This window comes from Panulirus ornatus, chromosome 4 (genome assembly GCF_036320965.1).
Source record: "Panulirus ornatus isolate Po-2019 chromosome 4, ASM3632096v1, whole genome shotgun sequence".
NCBI lineage: Eukaryota > Metazoa > Arthropoda > Malacostraca > Decapoda > Palinuridae > Panulirus > Panulirus ornatus.
Genome location: NC_092227.1, coordinates 63,626,512 through 63,646,696, shown reverse-complemented (window position 1 = coordinate 63,646,696; position 20,185 = coordinate 63,626,512). Strand labels below are relative to the sequence as shown.

The 20,185-nt window shown below is 39.8% G+C and overlaps 1 protein-coding gene across 1 annotated transcript in view; it reads right to left on the bottom strand.

The window, feature by feature from the left end:
• LOC139766738 (uncharacterized) overlaps nt 1-14,393 on the bottom strand; it is a 1,106,342-nt gene extending 1,091,949 nt beyond the window's left edge. The window contains 1 exon segment of the mRNA XM_071695663.1: nt 14,034-14,393. The gene's annotated coding sequence lies outside the window, so the exon portion shown is untranslated.
• Nucleotides 14,394-20,185: the final 5,792 nt, after the last annotated feature.

The window sequence follows — 20,185 nt, the reverse complement described above, 5'->3', positions numbered from 1 at the left end:
TAGAGTGATAATCAGTAATAACCAAAAATGCACAAAGCAATGGTCAGCAGAGAGAATGTTAGGTTCTGTACACAGAAAAATTTAGTTTACAACGAGAGACAATACTTACTCTTCACAAAGCCCTAGTGGGATCGCATGTGGAGTATGGTGTTCAAGACGAGGGAATACTCGAATTAACGCAAAAATAAGCAACAAAAGTCGTTACTTATCAACAAGCCTTACCTAGAACTATTTGAAGATCTAAGATTCTTTTCCTTAAACAGTGAAAAACCAAGATAATCAAAGAAATGTTCAAAACACTGTTTAAATCAGATGGTATAACTCAAGATAATTCTATCATGGTAGAAACACAACGACCAAAAATAACGGCAAGAAGAAGCCACATGTATGCGGACAGAGGTTTCCTCAACATCAGTAGCAATGTTATAAGCCACCAATAGATATTAGCGTCAAAGAGCACAGTTAACAATACATTTAACCCACGGCTAGAAGGATACTTTAGCAATATCAGTCATTAGCCAAAGAGTCTACTCCAAAGCCACAGTATACTATGCATATATATATATATATATATATATATATATATATATATATATATATATATATATATATATATACATATATATATATATATATATATATATATATATATATATATATATATATATATACATATATATTTCAACTTGATTTCTTCCACCAGAGGGCCTCCAGCAGCGGTAAATAGATCAGGACGTGTTTTCCCCTCAACCGGTCCCGTAGAAAACTTCCACCTGAGTGAACTCCTAAACTCTATGGTGTTTCCTCGTACCTATAAAGGTATGGTGGGAATATTGGTAGTAGGTGGGAGGGAAGAAGCCTTCCTTCTGCTATACTATGTCCATCTATATAGGTTAAGGATGTAGGTTACCGCTACTTTCCGCCAGCAGGTAAGATCGCTATAGGTCATTGTAGCTTCGGTTATCTGGCTTTCCCATTTATTTCGATGGACACAAGAGTATCTAAAACCTTCATATTGTGTAACAAAGACAAAAAGTTATGAGCTGCAAAGTTTTTGTTTACACGTAAATGGTTCAGTGCACAAGTTCCTGATACTGACCAACATGTCTTGCGGAAATACACCGTTCATTGATGATGTCAAGGAATTCAGGTTCAATTTCCACCGCTCTAGTCCGAAGATGGAACGCAACATTGTTAATCAGCTTGTGTGTGTGTGAGCCACCGCACAAGGTGAACGAGCGTACCTATAACGATATCTTGCCGGAGGAAGGTATAGCGTTGCGCTCACCACATACACTACAACCGATGACGTTTCTTTCTACCACTACACTTCATTAATGAATATCAATTTCCAAATGATTTCGTAGCGCAAAAAGTTATTCACGTAATTTCCTTGTACAGCGCTCAGTGTTCCTTCTTCCACTGGTTAAGAACGCTAGTGTCGTTACATTTTTCGTGCTGGGCGCTCACATATATTTGGGTTATAACTCTTCAGTGTATTTCCAGGCATACTTAGGGATTTAATCTGCCGGTTGTGTTGCCTCAGTCGCGTCCGTGTATGGTAGTGCGGTCATTAATAATATCTGGGTATAAACAGGCGCTGCCTCACATAAGCGAGTAGGCCCCTCTCAGGTTTCCTTCAGTCTTGGGTTACCCGTAATTACCGGAAACATAATCGCTTAACGGCATTAGGAATACGACCTCGAACTATCTTGAAACATGATCGCCACACGGCCTGATAATCATTATGCTTTCCGAATGATGAGACTTTCAAAGATTTCATTTACAATGAAATTTTTTTTTTCCAAATGACCACCATGTATACATGTACGTTGTACCACTGTTGACTACTGCTATAACCCGCTTTGTCGAGCACATATGTAAGGGCAGGGCCTTCAGAGATGTGACAGCAGTACTCCATACAAAAACCAAGCAGTTCTTCGTATATTAATCACAACTACTAAGGATTGGAGAATCTTCAGCACCTGCACGGGACCCCAGAGTCCCTTTTAAAGTCGAACCTAATCACCTGAGTAATGCGAGGGTGTCCATGGAACTCGAAGACCGTCAAAGGAGACGAGAGAATCTGAAATTTTAAAAAGAAAAACGACTTTTTTTTTATAGGGTTAGAAGATTGCGAAAGGACTGGGTAACACTGGTAATATGTGTTTTAGAAATGATTCCACACTACTAACAAAGGAAAGGAGGAACACAAATAATCAACAGAATCAAAATTCACGAAGCAAAACAGGTGGTTTGCTGCATGGAAAGAAACATCGAGCTGGTTCACATTGTAGTTGTGACAGATCATGTATGGAGGACTGTTTGTACATCTGATGCAGCTGCTCTTTCAACTCAAACCAGAGCAAAATCGAAACCCTCCCGCTCTTGTCAACTCTCCTGTTATCAACTTTCTCCAACCATCAGTTTCCCGTACACTCGAGCACTGGCCATTACGATACATCCTCTTAGCCTCATGCAACTCAGGCGTGGAATATTCCTCTTTCTTGCATCTTCCCCTCACGACATACTATCTACTTCAACAGTCGGTTCCACAATAGCCTGGGCTCACATTCAACCCTGTTGCCTATTTCATATTCCCTGATATTCAGTAAACTTTTCAATCAACTAAGGACCATATGTTTACCCTATCAAGATTGGCCACCATAAAGAGGCATGTTAAAGTAAACTAAGTACTTGGACACACATTAAACTGATATACAAGTACCGTAGTAGTAAGAACAGAGACTATACTTGGTTATGCAACACATTATATAATGCGTAACGTCATCTGTACCGCCAAACCTTCAGGCAGGTGATCCAACATAGCGGCTCAGCGGTCAATGAGCCGTGCCGGTAGTGAGGAAAGTTCCTCCACCTCCTGCTTGTCTAGAAGGCCTCGGGCTGCACTGATCCTCAGCCACCCGGCCACGACATAGCTTGTACCCAACATGAGCTGGGATAAGACACCTTAGGGACAGCAGACCGAAGGGATATCCCTTGATTATGTAATGTTCGGAAGTCTTGAGGTTATGTATGGTAAGTATCCCTCATTCTTTCATGCCTTCCTCATCAAAACCATCGTTACATGGAAAATCCGTACAGTCGACCTCCGACACTATAACTTTCATCTCCATACGAATGGAAGAATACGTGCAATGCAGGTTACTCCGATATATATATATATATAACTTCCAGTTTTTTAAAAATGCAAACAGAATTTGCCTATTTTTGTTTCCTTAATAAACACGGGATTACTTTAAGACTGTCTTGTGTTCTCTGTACAGTCTCTCAAATCAAAACAAAGTCATACAGAAAGAAGTTGTGACAGATTTAACAAGACTATATCAGTTGATGAGCAAGATCTGGTTGAAAGTAAATGACCTGCATACCCTTGAAAAGCCTTTGAGACAAAGGAAAACATTATGAAGTTACCGAAGACTCCAAATTATGTCAATCTCAAAGTGAACAATCCAGTACGTCCAGGTGGCTGATCCTAACAAGTCTTGGTAAAACAAAGAACACACAAAAATAAAAGATACCCTCTTCTTACTGCAGCATAGACGTGTTAAATTCTCCAAAGGTATAGTAACTTTGTTGAGAATATAAACTTTGGCAAATGATTGTTAAAGTAGTAGTAGCAGCGGCAACAACATGACTGAACCATCTGAAACAGAAGCAAAGGACAAATCTCGAAGCGCTTTAAGAGAACGAATCATCGAAAGGAACCTCTGATTGTAGTATGAAACTTATCAAATCAGTGGGAGAAATGCTGATATCTTCCCCCATCTATTATAACAATAGACAAAAGAATAATTACATTTAATTTCTCCTCAATACTTTATCAACCCAGCCTATCAAGGCATCAGGAACGTTTGGGGAAGAATATTCTGCCTGTGAAAATGTGTGGTCATCCCTGCGTTCACTCACTCGCTCACGATTCCAACATCAACACACCTGAGGCACACCCCGAGGACGTCAAGTCCTCAGACTATGATGCTCTGTGGCTCAAGGTCCGTCTCCCAACTCCCACACTTGTCCTCTGTTTCGCCTACTGCATCTCCTAATTCTACAATATATATATATATATATATATATATATATATACATATTTTTTTTTTTTTTTTTTTTATACTTTGTCGCTGTCTCCCGCGTTTGCGAGGTAGCGCAAGGAAACAGACGAAAGAAATGGCCCAACCCCCCCCCCATACACATGTACATACACACGTCCACACACGCAAATATACATACCTACACAGCTTTCCATGGTTTACCCCAGACGCTTCACATGCCTTGATTCACTCCACTGACAGCACGTCAACCCCTGTATACCACATCGCTCCAATTCACTCTATTCCTTGCCCTCCTTTCACCCTCCTGCATGTTCAGGCCCCGATCACACAAAATCTTTTTCACTCCATCTTTCCACCTCCAATTTGGTCTCCCTCTTCTCCTCGTTCCCTCCACCTCCGACACATATATCCTCTTGGTCAATCTTTCCTCACTCATTCTCTCCATGTGCCCAAACCATTTCAAAACACCCTCTTCTGCTCTCTCAACCACGCTCTTTTTATTTCCACACATCTCTCTTACCCTTACGTTACTTACTCGATCAAACCACCTCACACCACACATTGTCCTCAAACATCTCATTTCCAGCACATCCATCCTCCTGCGCACAACTCTATCCATAGCCCACGCCTCGCAACCATACAACATTGTTGGAACCACTATTCCTTCAAACATACCCATTTTTGCTTTCCGAGATAATGTTCTCGACTTCCACACATTTTTCAAGGCTCCCAAAATTTTCGCCCCCTCCCCCACCCTATGATCCACTTCCGCTTCCATGGTTCCATCCGCTGACAGATCCACTCCCAGATATCTAAAACACTTCACTTCCTCCAGTTTTTCTCCATTCAAACTCACCTCCCAATTGACTTGACCCTCAACCCTACTGTACCTAATAACCTTGCTCTTATTCACATTTACTCTTAACTTTCTTCTTCCACACACTTTACCAAACTCAGTCACCAGCTTCTGCAGTTTCTCACATGAATCAGCCACCAGCGCTGTATCATCAGCGAACAACAACTGACTCACTTCCCAAGCTCTCTCATCCCCAACAGACTTCATACTTGCCCCTCTTTCCAGGACTCTTGCATTTACCTCCCTAACAACCCCATCCATAAACAAATTAAACAACCATGGAGACATCACACACCCCTGCCGCAAACCTACATTATTAAAAAAGGGGGTGACTGTATTGTTGACTGGTTGGTAAGGTTATTTAATGTATGTATGACTCATGGTGAGGTGCCTGAGGATTGGCGGAATGCGTGCATAGTGCCATTGTACAAAGGCAAAGGGGATAAGAGTGAGTGCTCAAATTACAGAGGTATAAGTTTGTTGAGTATTCCTGGTAAATTATATGGGAGGGTATTGATTGAGAGGGTGAAGGCATGTACAGAGCATCAGATTGGGGAAGAGCAGTGCGGTTTCAGAAGTGGTAGAGGATGTGTGGATCAGGTGTTTGCTTTGAAGAATGTATGTGAGAAATACTTAGAAAAGCAAATGGATTTGTATGTAGCATTTATGGATCTGGAGAAGGCATATGATAGAGTTGATAGAGATGCTCTGTGGAAGGTATTAAGAATATATGGTGTGGGAGGCAAGTTGTTAGAAGCAGTGAAAAGTTTTTATCGAGGATGTAAGGCATGTGTACGTGTAGGAAGAGAGGAAAGTGATTGGTTCTCAGTGAATATATATATATATATATATATATATATATATATATATATATATATATATATATATATATATATATATATATCTTCGACTATCTAAAGTCCTGCTATGAGACCGTGGCATCCTACCCTCCCACAGGCAGAGATGCTTTGCTTTGAGAAATGGTTGAATTCCTCCCATATAGATGGTGGAGGGATTGAAGCCCTCACCTTCATTCTCAATGATCCACCACCCCAGTCATATATTCCTGGCTGCTATGACCACTCTAATATTCTGGATCTGTTTCTCGTCTCTAATCCTTCAAGTTGTGACTACACAATCCCGCCCACAATTGCCTCATCTGATCACACACTCATAAATGTATCTATTTTCACGGCATTTCCCCCTCCAGCAACCCCTTCTAGAAAAAATATTGGCACCTCAACAAAGCTGACTAAAATAACTTCAGAAAATTCTTTTCCGACTTTCTTTGGATAAAAAATTACTGTCATTTATGTGGTGATGCTTCTGTGTCCGCCAAACGCATAGCAGAAGTTATTGTTGCGGGAATGGAACCATTTATCTTTTCCTCCAAGATGACTTCACCTAATCTATGGTTCAACCGTTCCTATTCCGAGGCCATTCAGGCAGGGGATCAAGCATATCGAGCTTAGAAAAACTCTCCTCTTCCTTCGATTCCCATTCAGCATTTGTCAGTGCTCGTAATCAATGCAAACACGTTATTCGCGAGGTGAAGCGTTACTTTATTCATGGGGAGTGAGAAAACCTCTCCTCGTCATCCACTGATAGGTCTTTCTGGTCTTTAGCTAAGGACATCTCTGACAACTTCTGTCGCTCTACCTATCCTTCACTTTTCCGTTCTGACGGTACTATAGCTGTCTTACGTAGACAGTTGCTCCCTTTATACAACAGATTGATTCATCTTTGTATGGAGTACTGCTCTCACATTTGGGGTGGTTCTACCTCTTCATCCTTACTTGACAAAGTCAAGTCGAAAGCGATCCGACTGATAAACTCTCCCAGGTTAACTTCCCAACTTGACCTGCTCGCCCTACGGCGCAATGTTGGTTCACTTTCCCTCTTCTGTAGGCATTATTTTGGTTTTTGCTCCTGAGAGCTGGCTGCCTGTGTGCCCCCTACCACTAGCTAGAACACGCAATACTCGAGAAGCAGCTGTGTCACATGATTACTGTATTGGTGGCCGCTGGCAACTCGAGAGAAGGCCGTTTTGAAAACCGTTTCTTTCCCTACACCTCAAAGCTTTGGAACTCTCTACCCTCACACGTCTTTCCCAATAACTATGACCTGGAACATTTCAAAAGACAGTTTTTTTTTCACTAGGTCTTTTTTCCACTTCCTCTAAAATTCGTAAATTCTTTCCCTTCTCTCACCTAATTCACTTTCATAAACGTCTCTCACATTTCACTTAAGGCCCCATACCTTGGTGTAAACTTTGTCCGTGACTGGAGCATCCAACGAATTGAGAAAGAGATCAACATACACGTGGAAAACTTCTGTAATTATTGATCACAGTTCACATATAATACCCAGTGTCCCGGAAGAAAGAGATAGTGTAGTAACCACCTTGTAACGAGTAGGCCTGGACGTATTCGTCCTCCGGAGGCAACAAACGATCGTTTAATGACAACCCCGAGTACAAGATGGACCATGAACGAAGCTTTAATGCATCGTGAGAAGACAGCAACGAATGTCATCGATCAGGGGGTCATCTAAAGCCATCTTCATGTTAGAGGAAATGATGGGTTGACGCAAGACCGGTACGTCACCAGGAAAAAAAATATGCTTTAGGAGAATTTTCACAAAAGTAGAATACATGTCAATGATTATACAAATTGCCTTCGAGTACATATGTTATGGAAGATTCTTAGAAAATCCTTGCAGTAAATAAAAACCTCAAGTTAAATTGCCAGTTTCGTCACCCCAATACACATTTGCTGTAAAGGTAAGAGAAACAAGGAAATGTAATTTTTTGCCCAATAGTAAAGATCTCAGATCTAGGCAGAGGTCAGCAGGCACAGATCTGCTAACACTGGAAAACAAAGAAAATGGGAAGCATGGTTATAGCTTTTATGGTCTTCAAATATATTTAACGATGTTGATAAGATACATTTGTTAGAGACAGAGAGGAAACCAGTCGACTGGAGGGCATCACAGGAAACAAAGGAGGACAAGTCAGAAACGACGCGAGATAATAGTTTCATAACAACAGATTCGTAAGGGACGAGTGGAACCAGCCAAAACGAACAAGTACCGAATGCAGACGCGACTTTCAGAAACTTATTGATCAAGAAAGACTGGATGAGCCCGGGGATCCAAATGCATGTAAAACTTATTGATCAAGAAAGACTGGACGAGCCAGGGGATCCAAATGCATGTTAAACTCCTTCCTTGTCTGCATGAAGAGGTAGTCTTACACATGCACACACCAAAATCAGAAGATGAAACTCAAACTTCACAGATGTCCGAGTACATAAGCAGCGTAATCTTTTCGAGCAAAGTCTTCCATCAACTTACACTGACGATACGTTTTCTAGCCGAGTAGTAGAATATTTTCTCGTAGCCCGTTTTCTAATGATTGTGGAGAAGGAACTATAAAGACAATACCATAAGAAGGTGATAAACATTTAAGAACAGCGAGTAAATGAAGGAAACATAGAGCAAAATGACTAACATATATAGCAACTTATGGACCGATGGCAGAGTCTTAATTCCTCATCATCATTGATGGATAACTTCAACATTACTATCATATCAATCAATGTAAATCTAATTTACATATCAGTAAATGTAAATCTAATTTACATATCAGTCAAAGTAAATCTAATTTACATATCAATCAATGTAAATCTAATTTACATATCAATCAATGTAAATCTAATTTACATATCAATCAATGTAAATCTAATTTACATATCAATGTAGATCTAATTTACACATCAGTCAATGTAAATCTAATTTACACATCAATCAATGTAAATCTAATTTACACATCAATCAATGTAAATCTAATTTACATATCAATCAATGTAAATCTAATTTACATATCAATCAATGTAAATCTAATTTACATATCAATCAATGTAAATCTAATTTACATATCAATCAATGTAAATCTAATTTACATATCAATCAATGTAAATCTAATTTGCATATCAATCAATGTAAATCTAATTTGCATATCAATCAATGTAAATCTAATTTACATATCAATGTAAATCTAATTTATATATCAATCAATGTAACTAATTTACATATCAATGTAGATCTAATTTACACATCAATCAATGTAAATCTAATTTACATATCAGTCAATGTAAATCTAATTTACATATCAGTCAATGTAAGTCTAAGTTACGTGGTGCCACCATAGTGCTCCACACAGAAATGCAAGCCCTGAATCCGCATCTCCGAAAGAAAACGGGAAGGTCTAAAATTACACCAATGTGACATACCCCCTCATATGTACTCTCAACATAAACATACTTTCTAGACTGACCCGGTCGTATACCACTCATTAAGTCCACAACTAGAGAAATTCAGGAACAGAACAACTAGAAACTAATACCGTATACAATATAACAATCATATTTCTAACTTAAAAAAAAAATCACTTATTGTAAGTTTTCAGTTGTTAACCGATGCAAATAAAACTGGCGCAGTAAAATGGCCTTTGCGAACTTCAGCTCGCGTGATGTGCCGTTCGCACCAACACAAAAAGTCAAAATTCGACAAAAGATATTTGAGACGCATCGTCAACTTTCGTCCTATTCGTTATAGACACGAACGGCAGGAAAATGGGAAATCATTTGGGTTCAGAACGGGTGGCATTATCTGATAACTTTATCTCTTATTGCCTCAAATGATTTCAGACACACTGTCACGACATAGAGTGCTATAATGATGTTTTAAGTTACATTTTCGCGTCCCCGCGTCTAATTTTACTGCATTGGTTATCGTTATAATTTATACTCAGACAATTATCAACATGCTTGAGCAATTACCATAATTAACCCCAATACGTTACAATCAACTACGATTTAGTAGTAAATGAACCTAACTAGTTACGACTAGGGTGGACGTTAACTGGGTACAACAGACCAGTTACAACTTCGGTGGCGTAGAAAAACTGGCCCTTTCAAAACGTTTCCACGTTGGTCACTTTACTCCGCTCCTGAATCGTTTTTCCCCCGTCACTCCTCTCGCCTGTCACAGTGAATAGGTTCTTTGTCAAGTGGTAAACAAATCATAATTTCTTAATCATCATCCCTACGAGTACGAATCTTGACTACGACTGTACGACCCTCGAGTACGACAGGGTCGTACCGTCCGCTAAGGAAGAAACTCAACTTCGAACACCAACGAAGTATATAAATAATAACAATTATCAACGTCATACGAACAAGTCGTCGAGAAAGAACACGGGAATACCGAGGAGAGGCTAACGGTGTGGCGGTGCTACCGGGTGCGTCTGTGTGTGTTATAAGGTGGCATGTCAGGCTTCATGCAACCTGCCACCGGGTCATATATCAACATGTCATGCTTCACACACGATTCCTGGCATCAGTGTGTACAGGAAGTGGACAATGACAGGCGTCATGAAGTATTATTCTCTTGTCCGTATTTGGCTCATGGCCCTTAACGATATAATGACAAAATCAGCCGTAATGCCTGGAGACCGTAAGCTTTGCACTGGGTGGATGCAGCGAGTAAAACCATGGAAGAAGAAACAGATGAAGGGAAAGAAACGGAGGGAAAAGAAAAAAACAAGAAAAATAGGAAAAAGACAAGAAAGGCGTACATGTTTGCACGAGATGAATGGTCACCTGCACACACCACACCATAAACGATCGATAATGTTAACACAATGACGAGGGAGGGAAACTGGAGGGGGAAAAAGACACAGAAGAGATCCGTTCCACGAACTGGAACAGACGTAAAGGAAACAAGTCATACATTCACGAACTTTTTGTAGGATGGTAAATCATGATGGTAGATTTGAAGGTTCTAAACAAAAGTTTCAATCTTTAAGATCTTCATTATAGTTTCAGACACGCCCTTTGACGCCTATACAAATCAGTAGTTAATATAAGGTCAGGAGAAGATGGAGTGCGTATACACTGGTTCGCATGCTGGGATCAATTAGAATATGTATACCTTGGTATCCATGCTAGGATGACAGGGTATCTATATACAACTTAAAGCATCTTTTGAAGCGTCTATCTGTATCCATGCCGTACAAGGACCTATATACATCAGTGCATGCACTAATATAAATCATATATATATATATATATATATATATATATATATATATATATATATATATATATATATATATATATATATATATTCAATCATGAAATAGTAGTTAATATCAACGAAGCTGAATCATTTGTCCATGAGAAACAACTTTTCCTTTGGTTCTTACTTGTATACCAACCTCACATAAATGAACGTTGAACATCAGAATGAAAACGACTCCCACAATGAATGTAAAATGAGAAATTTCACATCGCTGGCCTTACGTTTTCTCTCTCACTCACGTCTATCGAGAGATCTTCAAAGGCATCAACGAAGTAAAGGTCGACATATCCCCATACACGAAGTCACAATAGGGGGAACTTTTCTAAACGCCCCTAGACTGAAAACGCTTCATCCCAACTGTAGTCCATATCATTGTCGCCCTAATTTCTTAAAGACGTCCTGACTTAAACAACCATGCATATAAAGATGAATATGTTCACTATCTTGATCTAATAAATCACAAAAGGCAAGACGACGGAATCTCCAGCATCTATAACCCTCTTATTCATCCTCTCTTTCACAACTTGGTCTCCACACACTCCTCCTTCCCTTGCCCAAACTGTTTCGGTCAACAGTGATGTGCAACACCTTTATAAATAATCGCCCAGACCATGAATGAAGGTGTTCAAGTCAAATAACTTGTTCCTCCGTCATCAACACCATAAGGCTATGCCTGTACGAGCCGCTATACAAACAAATAAACTAATTCAAACAAAGGAAAGACTAAAGAATAAACAACCATTTTTATCAGCCTGTAATACAAAGAATATGGTGGTGGATGAGACAAAGAAGGTAAGCAGGAGAAACTAAAAGAAGAGAAACAAACTGGGACGAAGAGATATGAAAGAGAGAGAGAGAGAGAGACGTAAACGAAACACGAAGAAGAGATATAAACCAGGAGAAATAAGGATATCAACGTAAAGCAAAACGACCCGGAATAATGAAAATAGAGAGTGAAGGAAGAACAGAAATATAGAAAAGGAAACTAAAAGACAAAAATACGAGATAAACTTGGGAATCAAAAGGAAGAACCACAAATGCCAAAAAGATAAAGAGTAAAACGAGGACGGTAACGTAAATATGAAGAAAACGGGAGGGGAAGGATGGAGGTAAAGTTGAGGCGACATTTGAGAGGAGGAATGTTGACGGCTGGTCAGGAGCATCAGAGACTTGTTGTTTACCCGGAGATGACCTGCTTCCTCTGTGCTCGGGCCCGAGGTTATGACAGTCAGTCAGGGCAGCAGCAGATCAGGGCCACGAGGACAGCAGACCAGGGCTACTCATCAGGGCAGTAGACCAAGGATACTCAGGGCAGTAAACCAGCACTACTGAGGGGAGTACACCAAGGCCACTCGGGACAGTAGACCAGATCCACTCAGGGAAGTAGATCATGGCAACGTAAGTATTAAGGTTCTGCCGGGCAGGGCGAGGTATTACGGTGTACTGTAGCTACGTCTGGAGGATGTAAAGTGTCAGACATGGGGGTACACAGATAAGGGTAGGCTCAATTAGGGGAATGGATACCAGGGGAGAGTACATTAGGTCGATCTATCAGTAAAGAGTGAATTACGGGTACGGATAACGAGTTCATTAAGGGCACAGGAGGTTTAAGAGGATGAATTAGGGCAGTTCATCACAGATGGTTCAGGATGTTGAGCCTGTCAGGCCATAAATACCACCTTGTTATCTAACACTGATCCATTTCCCGTCCGCCGTCTCCCTCCCTCCCTTGCTGTTCCTCACACCTCCCAAAACCAGGCGTGTAAGGCACCGGCAATCAATTTACGTCGCAGAATATGAGTAAAAATCGATAAATCGAATACAAAGTAGACTACACACAAACAGTAAATAATTAACGAGTCAATACCAACGAGTCACTAAATAGCCGTAGGAGCGAAATAACCCAAACAATCTAATCACTCGTCACGCCAAACACACTATATCAATCATCGTGTCATCATCACTCAACGGTAATTACATTAGTAATATGGGAGGACCCAGGACCACACCACCCATATCAACAAGGAAGGGGGTGTAGCTGCCAATGGCAATAGAATTGTGCTGAAATTCCAGTTCAATATATTCTATCTTACCCCGCACCTATTCTCTAATCGTAGCAACAGTATGTATGAAACAGAGGTAATTGATACCGACCGTAAAGAGATTACCAGTGACAAAGCAAAACGCAGATCAAATAGGAAAAAAGAAAATGACAGGATATAATGGAGACTAGGCTTTAAGAGGACGATAATGACGAGAGCGTAGCGTATAATTCCACAATCAGTAGCTTGCATCTTCACTACATTATCTTATGTATAATGTTGCGATCTTCAGTTCTTCATTTTACGTTTCACTATCACACTATTTCAGTTCATGAATTATTTACCATGTGGTTGGTGAGTGACCCGTGTGTGTGTGTGTGATGGTGTAATACATAAATGTTCCGTTTTTTCGTTCAAAATATGTATACGATTGCGTGTGTGTGTGTGTGTGTGTGTGTGTGTGTGTGTCACCTAAAGCGTATCTAAAATTTTCAGATAAATTTTACCGGTAATTATCAACTTTCAATGCGTCACATTAATTGTCGACTAATTGACTTAGCAAGCGGAAGAAAAGTTGTTCCGAAAAAAAAAGGAGGATTTTATATTTTCATTAGAGGATTTGTGTGTTCAGCGGAGCCGTTTCGTATCGGTAAAACGAATCTATTTTTCGAACTTACGAGCACATAAAAATAGGACTCCCGATGATCGTTACAACTTTTTCTTCTTTAATCTAGAAATAGTAATACAAAAAATAATGTGGCGAGGGCTTCCAGGTGTGGGGAAAAAATGTTGGATTAAATAATTAACCCAATTACATCATTAATGCATGACAGACTAATGAGAGGCGACATTCCTTCCAGACCTTTCTGAAAAACATGGAAAAAAAAAAATGGTTCATCGTATGATATTGTATCGTACCTTGTATCTGTTACAGGCTTAAAGGTGTCGCTGCTCAGACAACCCAAATCTTGACCACTAGTTCAACACTCGGCTTCCTGGAGGACGCAGGCGACGCGCTAGACCGTTACGCTACGCGGGAGGCCGAAAGAAACTCACACAACACGGACCACAGACCACTTCTGACGAAGGTTATACCGGATATGCTGAACGAGCACCTTCGACACCGACCCAAGAAAGTATGGAACGAAGCGCAACTCACCACATATCACGTGCGATGCAAAAACATGAACCGGCAACTCTTAATTTGAAAATTCACCAACAGGCCTCAGTTTAGTGTGGACGCATGCGCGTAGGTGGCACCGCTGAAACTTTGTTGTTACATAACAGTCTGACATCAATTCTTGTTTGTCTTATACATCTTTAAAAGTAATGCAGTCTTCACGGTTATATAATTTCCTACAGTGCGGGAGTGAAGATAAAACTTCAAAATTATATTCAGCCTAAAACCTACTGTAACAATTCCAAGTAGTGGCCACTGTTAGATCTGTAAAAAAAAACCTAAATTTTTTGAGCAAAACCGTTTCATTAATATTCTTAACCCAAAAACTGAATGGAATTATACAATATTGTTAAACGCAACAAGTCATCTACAATGTACCAAAATAATAATAATAGTTAAGATTTTATATTCATTGCATTTAACACATATATACACAAAGAAAATTTATATTTTCCCTGCTTTATTCAAATGTCAGCCAGTATCAGGACGCTGGTGAGACCATTAGCTACACAGCAACTGCACAATATGATAGTGATTCCTCCAACACACCATGTTTGAGAAGTGGTTGAAAAGAAAACGACTTATATCATTGGATCAAAATACTTGTCTCTGATTTTGACATTCATGGTTCTTATAGGATAGCTTCGATTCATGTATTATTAAGTCGACATCTAATTTTATATCAAAGTACTTTTTCGGTGATGCAGGGGTGGATGAAGGTGAAAACCATCTTTTGCAACTGGAAAACAATTTAAGTGTGGAATAGTTTAACACGTAATTTCATGAGGACAGCACATTTAACATGATGTACACACTATTATAAAATCAACATATAGTATTACATCATATTAATAACATTAGTACAGTACGTTTAACATGATGTGAACACGGAGTAATATAAGATTATCATATTGTATTACATAATACTAATGTTTATAGCACAGTATGTTAACATAATTTGTGCAATGAGTAATATAGGACCAGCCTACTATATCATATCATACTAATGTTATTAGTACAATATGTTTAACATGATGTACACATTGATCAATATAGGATCAACATATTGCATTACGTTATATAATAATATCATTACAGTGCAGTGAACATGACGTGTACAACTGATTGATAAACGATGTTATTACAATAAGTAGTACATCATATACTAATATATTAGTATGATTAGGTTCACTGATATAGGATCATCGCTCTGTACGACAGTAACTAAAGTATTTCATCTAATTTGATCTAATTTAACAACTTTTTTGTCTTTGGTTCAGTCGGCAATCAACCTCCATTACACATAGTGAATTATATCACCACACAAGTACAAACGTATCATCGAATCATTGGTGATTGCCACATGTATTACTTAAACGTACATAGCTGTAAAAGAAGACGGCATATATTTTAGATATAAATACTGAACATAACAGTATAAACTGATGATACTGCCTTTAATATGTGTAAATAAATGATTTCCAGAAAATCTGAAATTGAAATGCGTGAATTAAACGATCATTTTCTTCAATTTTCCCCAATTATAAATAATGCAAATACAGTATGTATAATTTTGCTTTCCAGTAAGAGCTATGCCATCACCTAATGTGAAATTAGGTACGCTGATATTAGGTCATTCCTGTGAAATACATTGAATCAAATACAATTTTCTTTGACATTACATTTGTTAAAGTGTACCATGTGTGTTAACATTTGTCTGAACACCTCAGAAAACGAAGCAGCTATTTGTGACGTCATGGACCGCACAAAAATGGTTATGGAGTTGGCTGAAACGGGTAATGCCACAGTCATCATCAAACTAGCTATGGGGGCTACTGCAAGTTAGTGCCTATAGGACCAGTGTCGAGTCACTGATGTGTACACACAGACTACTAATCAGCTGTTGTATATTCCATCTCGTACCCATGTGGGTATATGTAACCATACAGCACTTACAGATCTGTTAACTGATGCTATCCATCCCCTTCGCATCCTCCTTCTACCATCACCTGTGTAAACGTCACACAACCTTCTTACTGAAATGTATGAAGGTCAGTTTATCTTTATTGGAACGAGGAATGCTGGGAATGTCAAAAATTCAACGTCGATACTGCAGGGAGTGAAGTAATATACATACACATAAGTAATATACATATACATAAGTAATATGCATATACATAAGTAATATGCATATACATAGGTAATATGCATATACATAAGTAATATGCATATACATAAGTAATATGCATATACATAGGTAATATGTATATACATAAGTAATAATACATTTTCATCCAAAGGGGATAATATCACTGTAAAATCATATACAAATGTCAAATAATTATAGAAGTACAAATATTTACTGTTGGATTTGTTCCCCTAACTTAGTGGATTAATCAAAGTCATTCGACTGCAGCTCAAAATTACATTTCAAAGAAGGTTCGTATAACTTTTTGAGACTTGCACTAACAAAAGCAAACGTAATAGATCATTTCAAGGGGTTAGAGGCGTTATTTTAATATAATATTTGAAACAATGCTTATGGGAGGGAAACTCTGTGCCAATATGTACGAAATTTTGAAAAAATTCTATCTTTATTTAAAATACTATATATTTATAGTAACTTTAACATTTCAAGCAAACAATGACCTTTACTCTAAACACACACCGTGGTATTTACCGCTGAAATTATGGCACATGAATATTTTAGATATACCTTGAGTTTTCCCGTTTTCATTAATATTCGCCCTTTCAAAATCCCGTTTTTTAACATTAGTTCCAAAAGCACATCCAGAAATGGGATTACTATGAGCATCACAGAAATTATCATGCCAAAGTCTTTAGTCGCGGTTCTTTACAAACTATCCTTAGAGCAGCCTCAGCATTAACGAGCCATCTCGCAAATGGTCCAAATTCCTGAGAGTGCGCATGTGTCATCTAATGCTGCTACGCATGCGCAGAATACTGCTGATTCTACTATTGGATCAAACTAACTTCTGAGTCTTACGCGACCAATAACAATTATCTATTAAACCAATTATCTATTAAACTATCTGAGGATTCGTTTTAGCTGGTTAGCCGCAATACATGATTAAAGGAAACTAGAAGAGTGACTAATTGGTCCTTGAGAGGCAGCGCCCGTTAATACCCGGTAATTATTACGAGTAACTGTAGCGATATAAACCAGTATGACGGAGGTAAGACAGTCGTCAGCCGATGGCGTAACCTGATACTACAGATGTGGTGGTCACATTGCCTATGTAAAGCCAGGTCGTCTTTCTCTTAAGTTCCCTTTGTAACGTAACACTGATCAAGAGTTCGAAACAATGATCAAGGTTTCATCACAATGACATAAAATGATAAAGATCTTATCATCATCATGTAACATGTGGCTGTCATCTGCTCCGAAACCAGACCTCAAGTTCTGTATAATTAAGTTTCGAATGTATCTAAAGTGAGATTCGATCACACGAACGAGAGAATATGTGGCGGGTGGTGAGACCTGAGCTAACGAAGCTTCTGATGTGTTCGAACGTTCTGTAAGTCTAGTGAAACGTTTGTATTATTCTTGTGTGACGTCGACGACAACAATTCAAATACTCGTACATAAATATTGCTTCTCTATAACTATTTATTACCTGCTTTTAGGGATAAAATGGCTATAGATAATATGGCTATATTTACCGAACGGACACAGAAAAGGTGTCTTCAGCTTCATTGATCAACAAATACAGTGTAAACTTTTGTTTACAAAAGAGAGCATAAAAAGTTTATTTGTAAAAAAATAAAGAACGAAATTTGTGTCAGAATGTAAAACTATGTATATTAGTACAGCAGTAAATGCTACCAATATCTACTCTCACTTGTAAACTTGTTTACAATATTTACGTGATAAACATGTACGTATCAACGTCTGAAACGTTGTTCCACCAACAGGAAAGACAAGGAAAACGAGGCAGGTCCTCACACCGAGGAACGCCGGTTTCATAACTAACCCAGCTACTGTTTGTATCCCGTCTTGCCTCAACTGGCTTATCCCTCTCACGCCAGACCACAGTCTTCTACCCCAGCAGGAATTACGATGGCGGGACACTTTGGGTTAGTTCTTCCTCAGCCTTCCACCAACCCTGGAGTTCCTTAGGCCACTGGGAGTTACTGAAACGACGTACACTCTTCGACTCTCTCGGACGAACGCCTCGCGTATAGTACCTTCCTGCGTTTTTTCATGACATCATCACATTCATCGTCTGTCGGTGATATCAGTCATATCCCCCATCATCATGCATCAAACCAGGCCACACGGCACCTACAGTGCATGACAGAGACATTATCACCATCATCACCAACTCCAGTAAACATGTCTTCGGGACGGGCCTCCAATTTTGAACGTTGAGAGGGTCATCCACATACCCTGCTGGCGGCGTATTTGGCCTTATTGGTGGTTACTGGTGACTCATGGCGGTGGTTCAGAGAAGCACTTCATGACAACATCACCTCTGCCACAACACTGGACCATTTGCTTCAGGACAGACAAACGATTGTGATACACACCAGCCTCACATACCGTTCGTGCGGCAGAGGCGCCGAACACTTTCCCCTGTGCTTTTTGAGAGGGTGAGGGTCCTCCAGGACCAGCCAAGCCCTAGAAAGTGTCGGGGAACATGACATGAACATCACTGATGTCACTCTACTGCCCCTTTACCCAGCGTCATCCAAGCTCAGCGGATGCAGGATCTCACTACGCTTACTTAATCAGTTCATGGACTGGGTTGTGTGAAGTAAATGCTGGGATCTTAAAGTGGGGAATCTTTTGTTCTGTGTAGGTGGATTGGCTCTGGTGACAGACTCTAAAAAAGAAACTCGAGAAGCTAGTGCCAGAGTCTGCGAGTGTGTTAGGAAGGAGAAAGGCGAGAGCAAGTGTGCATAAAGAAAGCGATGAGGTGCAGCAAGGGGTTGAGAAAGCAACATCTGGGTGTAAGTTTAAATGGGGAGGACCTGGAAGTGTCGAGTGCTCCAGGTACCTGGGAGCTGGACGTGGCAGCTAATGAAACACCGAGAGCTGAAGTGCGTCACAGGGTGGACGAGGGAACGAAGGACCTGGGTACATTAAGGACTGTGTGTAAGGACATGTAACTGTCTGTAAGGGAAAAGATGGGTATGTCCGAAAATATGATAGTTACGACAGTGATGCATGATGTCATTAACGAAAGAGAGAGAGAGGTGTGGTAGAGAGTACAGTCTGATATGAGAGAGTCAATCACGGTGGGCTGAAACGGCTCGGAGGAGGAGAGACGAAATGATATATGTATCAGAAGAGGCGGAAGCAAGAGGGAGCGGAAGACCGAGACAAAGAGAGATGGAAGAATGGAGTAAATGAGGCCTTGAGGTATTGGAGAGTGCAGTGAAGAGAATGAATTGGATCGTTGTGGTATATGACAGGCGATATACTGTCTGTGGGCTCAAAGTACTCAAAGTAAACCACGGACATATTTGTGGGACTTGGCTGTGGTTGGCAAGCTGTGGCTTCATCATACGTGATAGCAGAGGAATGTTATATGTGTAATTAAGGCCATTGTTCCTCTCTTCCTAATGTTATGTCGTTGAGGCGGGAGAGGCAATTAGGTATTAGAGAACCTGCTTTAAAAGGGATGTGTGTGTCTATGTTATTGGATTTCATGATGATGGAGCGCTTAGTGGACACTGAAGTGAATGTTAAACACTACCACCATGACATACACAAGACAGCAGTCAGACGCGTGTGTATGTGTCTCCCATTATACGACACTTCAGCCCCTACTCGAGGTACATAAAGCACTCCCCTTAATACCGGCTGTCCTCATTCAAAGTTTCACTCAAGCCATCCTGTGTCATCCCTCTGATGTATATCATT